Source organism: Lactuca serriola, chromosome 8 (assembly GCF_051521515.1).
Source record: "Lactuca serriola cultivar US96UC23 chromosome 8, Lser_US96UC23_V15, whole genome shotgun sequence".
NCBI lineage: Eukaryota > Viridiplantae > Streptophyta > Magnoliopsida > Asterales > Asteraceae > Lactuca > Lactuca serriola.
Window position 1 is genome coordinate 205628024 of NC_136415.1, and position 7374 is coordinate 205635397.

The following is a 7374-nucleotide window of genomic DNA, read 5'->3' on the forward strand; positions in this document are numbered from 1 at the left end:
CCGTCGTGTTGGGTGGCGGTGTGCATTGTGTATTTGGATTGTTAGTTTAGATGCTTGGACACATTTAGCCTAAAATCATAACAATCACCATGAGGTGAGCTGCCGTTGACCGCCACTACCCGAGGTGGTAGGGGGTGGTGCCCGACTTATTTAACCCTAATTGACCTAATAAAGCCCTAATTGACCTAAAAACCTAACAATTTGACTAATGGGCACGTGATTAGGTTGGAAACCCTAATTAGGGTTTAAAAAACCCTAATTTTGGAATTTGTTAATTTGGAATTGTTGGGACCCACAAGTTTGGACCATTGGATTGTAATCATGAATTAATCCCGACCACATTATATGTTTGACCTGGTAGAGTGATGGACTTAGTGGATTAAGTCCTTAATGGGTTAAGTAAGAAACACTTAACCCTAATCGTCATTTTATGTGAAAACCCTAATTTTGCTTGGGCCTTGAGTTGAGCCTTTCTATTGGGTTTGGTGATCGGGGTATTGATAGGCTATCCAAGAACAAGTAAATGGACTAAAATAGTTGAATGGGCTTGAAGGTAAGGCCCATGTGAGAGACTTAGGCCGAATTTGGAAAATTGGGCCATATGTTGGGCTTTGGTCCATTGGTTGAATTTTGGGCCTTTGGGGTGTGAGTTGGGCCTTGGGCTTGAATCAAGCTAGTTTAGGGGTAATGTACTATTTTACCCCAAGAATGGACTTATGGTTATGTATTGGAACCTAATTATTAATTGGGTGTTGTTTTCATGTTGATAGTTCGGGAATCTGTCATCCAACAGCTAAGGTTTTGTCCACGGGACTTTAGCTGTGTGAGGTGAGTTCTTCTCACTATATCAACAGGGTCTAAGGCACCAATTCCGGTCCTTTTCGGATTTGTATCTTGGTTATTACATGATATGCTTATTGATTTACATCCTGGTAATTAAGATGGCGATGTACTTAGTGACCTGGTTAGGTCGGTATCCTGGTATATAGGATGATGCTATGATTACTGACCGGTTAGGTCTGTATCCTGATTATAGGATGTTGTTATAATTAGTGATCTGTTAGATCAGTTTGAATGTTATATATGCTAGCGTATGATATTTATGTGCACATGAGTGTTTGATTGGGGGTTGGGTTAAGGTGGTCCTGCTTTGTGCTAAAGGCCAACATACCTAGGGTGTTCCGGATAGATTGAAGGCCCAGTGATGTGGGACGAAGGCCCGTCGAGCGGTTTAGATAGGTTGTAGGCCCTTCGAGGCGGTCGAGACATGCCGAAGGCTAGGAGAGCGGTCCAGATAGGCTAAACGCCTACGAGACGGTCCAGTCAGGCTGAAGGCTCATTATGCATGCTGTTTGCTTATATGATATGGTTATATATGTATGGCGTTGGTATTTTGGTGGAACTCACTAAGCTTCGGGCTTATAGTTGTTGATTATGTTTCAGGTCCTTCTGATGATCGCGGGAAGGCGAAGGTGTGATCGTGCACCTCCTTATATTTTTATGATTTGATTATGCGATACTCTGACACAAAACCATTTTGAAAATAAGTTTTGTAATAATTACTGGTTTTGAAATATTTTAAAAAGTTTAAATTTGGCATGATTTTTATGGGTGTTACAAGTTGGTATCGGAGCCTTGGTTTGAGTGAATTGGAAGAAACACTCGCGTGTCTCCAGTCTCAAACTAAGGACAAAAATTTAAAATGATACTTTTCAAATGGTTTTCAAAATACTAAAAGAGGATGCAAGTGTACGATCGGCCGGAGCCAGTAAATAGACCCCAAAATACCTTACGAAATATTTTATTTTGTGATATGTTAGAACAACATGCTAGTACTAGGCTAGGGATCTTTAGGAATTGCATGATAGAATTACCTCATATTATATGATGCCTGATAGCCTAGGGTTTTCCTTATACGAGATTGACATCATTACTGTAGTTGCTTAATGTATGCATCATGGCTGTACATAATTAAGATCTTATAGCCTGAGAATGTTTGGTTTGGCCTTATTTCATGTTCTTTCTTGATGAAGGGCCTAGGGTAGGATCAGGTATTCGAAATTCTATAGGGTCCAGCGTTATCCATGGCTAGCATATACGAGTGCTGTAGGGTTGTTGGAAGTTTCATGGGTGGGTTGTGCGAGGTCGGTTGGCCAGTATGAGATATTTAGTATTCCTCTAGTAGTGAGGATTGAGCACTTGCTATGTTTATGTATATTGTTGGGGCGTTGTGGTCATACTTGAGACAAATATGGGTAGGTGTGGAAGGTAGTATGGGCCCGTGCTACTGAAAGGACAGGCCATACGCGTAGCAAGGAAGTCACAACCCCTAGGGTTTAGTTGGGAGTTGGTTCCCTGTTATTATATGGATTATCCGAGATCTCTCTAGAGTATTATCAAAATGGTGGTTACGAGTCATTTTGAGACCGAATTCGGATCAGGATCAGGAGCTGGCAGCCAGGGCGGGACAACAGCAATGACAGGGACTACTGCTCAGATGAGACCAGGGGATCTGGATGCTAGGATTTAGGAGATCCTACACGATGAGGTTGCTGCTCTTTTTCGGGCGCGGTTGTCGGAGATGTTTGGGTCTATCAAGATCGCCATGTTTGAGTATTTCGACGAGCGCTATGCAGCCCTTTCTGAGATGGCTGCCGCAACAGCTACAATAGTTGTAAAGGCGACAGGGGGAGCTGGTCGACCTTTCCTGTACCAAGACTTGTTACTGGGACATATTATGATGAACAGAGGGCAACCGTTACTTGGTATTAGGGAGATGTTTCGTAGTCGTTACTATTCGATTAGGTGTCTAAGCCCATAACTATATATGGTATGTACTTGACCCGATAGTAGCATGGTCCTTTTGGTTTGCCTTCACCATAGCAACTTGACTGGATGAATTATAGAGAAAGAGGTTAATTATGATTTATTAATATATTATAGGAATAACATATTAAAAGAGAAATCATATTATTTAATTAATATTGGTCAAGAATTAATTTAGAAGTAATTTTGTGGTCAAAAGAGATTAATTAAATTAAGGGGACTAGTACTGTAATTATAAGATAGTTACAAAGTTGGGCTTAGGATCCATAAGCGAGGAGTGCACAAAATCTATGTGAGAGTCCACATAGAATTCGTCCAAGGGGCCTTCTAGAAGGATCCTATTGGCCGCTTAAGGACTAAGCAACTGGATTAGGGTTTTGACTGGAACCCTAGTTGCTTAAATATATATAAAGGACCCTTGGCTATGCAAAATTCGGCCACTAGAAACCCTAGAAGGATCTTGAGCCAATTTTGTGCCTCTCTCTCTCTCTCTCTCTCTCTCTCTATCATTCTTCCAACTTTCTTTTGGTGTTTGTGATCTATTAGAGGCATCACATTTGAGGTGCTAAGTCCTCAAAGGTTGAAGATTAAGCAAGCTACAATTGAAAGGTAATCATCTAACTTTGTTTTAGATATAAATTTTGATTTATGCATGCTAGATGAGGGTTATAGCTTTGGATGATTATTATTACATGTATAATTAGAGAAAACCGAGATCCAAAGCTTTAGGGTTGCATGTGCACCATACGCTTGATGTAATGCTCAAAACCCATCAGTGGTATCAGAGCTTAGGTCGTTTTTCTATTGTATTTGATGGTATGCTTAATTGTTCAAGGCTGAAAAAGTCGAAAATCTGAATCTGCTGCATGGACTCGACGAGTCCATATATGAACTCGACGAGTTCATTGTGAATTGACGAGTCCAAGTCTGACTCGATGAGTTTGTGGGTCTGTTGGCGGATTTTTTGGAATCTTGACTAAAATTGGGTTAGGATAATTACCATAAACTATTTTTACTAATAAAATTCAATTTATAATATGGTAATGATTATCCTCATCCAATAAGAAGATAATTGTCAAACTATAAGATAATTACTAGTTTATATGATAAAGTTAATTATTTGTATTATTTGATTTGGATCATCTTGTCATGAAAGTGGATTACGTAAAATTATGTTATAAATATTAATTATATGATTATTTAATTATTTTTCAAGTTTGATCTAAATGATATTTTGAAAAGGTTTAAAATTTGTTCTCAAGTTTTGGAATTTAAATTTTGATTAAAAGGTTTTAATTTTGAAACTTTTAAATTCTAAACCCTAGAGTTTGAAAAGGTTTAAAATTCAACTCTTATACTATTATAATATTAAAAGATTAATAATTATATATATATATATATATATATATATATATATATATATATGTATGTATAAGATAAGCCAGTCTTACTGTTAGTAGGCCTCATTCACGAAGCTGGTCTATAAGGGGTGTTTAAGGAAGTAGCCTATAAAATGAACGCCATTGGGTATCGACTCTTACCCACCGCACTCTTGACTAGTGGAGGGTCGTTAGCCGAACGGGTAGGATAGGACAAACTAATTCCTCATTAATAAGTATAATGATTTATAAAGTAACTAAATGGTTTCATAAAACTCTCAATCTTAGTTACTTTAGGAAAAATATGAAAATGATGTTATTCGATGAAATTACACTTTGCGGTTTGATAAGTCGTTAGTGGAGCATGTGTGGTTAACCGACACACTAATTTGGGACTAGCAAGGGTGGCAAAGGGTAGCTCGATGTTTATCATAGATCAATGGAGCATGTGTGGTTAACCGACATATTGATTAGGTGATAAATGACATCAAGAGTATCAAGCACATTTACATGGTTATTCACACCTTGTTTGTGATCCTCGGTATCCCAGTCACAAACTTGAAGGGCATAATCAAGATTTAAACATGCAATTGAAAAGTTCAATGAATCTCAAAAGAATCTAGGAATTTCAATTCATTTAAAACTTAATATTCCTTTTTGTTTTTCATGGTGGAATTGATAAATCGTCATTTACCTACATTCAATGTAACATCCCGCTTAAATTAATTAAAATAAATAATAAACTCGGAGCCCCAAGATGTAAATTTATAATTTATGTTATTTTATAATGGCCCTAAAACCAATAATATTTAGTGGACAGTGGTTTCGGGGAGCCAATTGATATATTTTAGACTTTCGGGGGTCAAAGTGTAATTTCAGGATGTATTTTGTAAAGATTTTTAGAAGTTAGGTTGTGTTTGGTAAGTATTGGACTGGATTTGAAAGAGATTTCAGAAAGCAGGGGCTAAATCGCAAATTTTAGATTCATTTTGAAAAGGTTAACAGTGGGAGGGGCCATTGTTGTTATTATGGGGAGAAGTTTCATGGGGCTCGGGGTATAAAACCCGTCACCTCGGTAAACCTTAACCCTAGTCATGTGTTCCTAGCCGCCAACTTGACCACCTTATACCTCCCTTCCGGTGCCGCACCACCCACTTCCCTCTTGTTCTCTGGCAGACGAAGTGTCGAATGACCGCCACTGCCACCCTTATGCCTCCACCACTGGTGTCGTTCTGCTGCCGCTGAAAACGTCAGCCATCACCGCCATGTGAGGCCTCATCCACCACTTGCAGCTTTGACATGAGAACGCCACCATCCCTACTGCCACCAGTGAAGTCATGAACAGTTAACATCGTCACGTGGGTCGCCGGAAAACCATGATACGAGGCTGCTACTACTGTACTCGAGGCTGCTACTACCATATCCTTTCTCCATTCCTTTTCGATATTGCATGATCGCTGCTGTACCGTCGTTCGTGATTCTAGTCGCCGCCATTATTCCTTGTCGGAGACTGTGTTCTTTTTGTCACTGAAGAGCATCACCAGTTGTTATCGTTGCCTTTATCGCCGTTGTACGCCACCATGTGGGTAGCTAGATTCGTGTTGCAAATAGAAACATGAGTGTGGTCATTTGCTTGGCCGGAGTTCACGGAAAAGCCACCACCACTACCGTGACCTGGTAGCTGTGACCATCTACCACCCTTGGCCACCACAAGGGTGGTTGTGTGTGTGTGTTTTTTTGGGTTAAAGCATTTTATACTGTAACCGGAAATGAAATAAGGAAAAGAAAACTCAAAACCACCACCGTAGGGTGGTGGCTGCCGCCACCGGCCGCCGTTTTAGGTGGCGGTGTACTTTGCATGTGTTTGGATTACTTTTGGGATGCTTGGAATCGATTGGACTAGAACCCTAACCACCACTACCCGTGGTAGTGGGTGGTGTCAGACTTAGGAAAACCCTAATTATCCTAATGAAACCCTAATGGGCCAAAGGACATATCTTTGGGCCTAATTGGATTGTAGTGGGTTGGAAACCCTAATTAGGGTTTAGAAAACCATAATTTTGGAATTATTGGTATTAACTTATCGGGACCCGCATTTTGGACCATTGGAGTGAAGTTATGACTCAAGCCCGATTTCATTATATGGTTGGACTTAATGGATTAAGTATTTAATGGATAAAGTCCTTCATGGGTTAAGAAGGAACACTTGACCTTAGTCGTCATTTCATATGAATAACCCTAATTGGGTTTGGGTTCTTGTTGGGTCATTATTGGACTAAGCTGTTGTGGGCCTTCGTGGGCCAAATAGGGAACATGCTTATAGATGAAGGGAATTATTGGGCCTTAGTATATGGCCCATTGGAAAGTCTTGGTCATAATTTTGAAAATTAGGCCATATGTGGGCCATAATTGGGCCTTGAGTATTATTAGTTATTGGGCCATCAGAATGCCAATTGTTTGGACTAGAATAATTGGTTGGGCCTTAAATAAATCCCATGTAGAGGTTTGGGTCCAATTTAGAAAATTAGGCCATATGTTAGGCCTTAGTTGATTATTGGGTCTTTGGGCCTTTGGAGTGTGAGTTGGACCTTAGGCTTGGAACCCAATTATTAATTGGGTATTGTTTGATGTTGACAGTTTGGGAATTTGTCATCCAGCAACTACAGTTTTATCCATAGGACTTCAGCAATGTAAGGTGAGTCTTCTCACCATACCAATGGGTCTAAGGCACCAAGGCCGGCCCATTTTATGATATGTGGTATGCTAGCTGTAGTAGAGATATGTGGAATGATAGTTAGCTTTATGCTAAGTGGTATGCTAGTTGATTATATGGTATTTTCATGGAAGACCCCGAGGGGAGCCCGTAGCAGTTGGATATAAGACTATATGTGGGAGCCCATGACATTCCTAGGTAGAAACCATGTGGGGGAGCCCATGGCATGATGGTATAAGACCCTGGGGGGGGGGGGAGAGCCCATGGAATCCTTATATGTTTATGTACGTATTATGTAGTATGATAGATACTTCTGTGATATATGATATGCTAGTTGATTATGTACGTTATTGTATGGAAGACCCCGGGGGGAGCCCGTGGCAGTTGGATATAAGACCATGTGGGGGAGCCCATGGCATTCCTAAGTAAAGACCATGTGGGGGAGCCCATGACAAG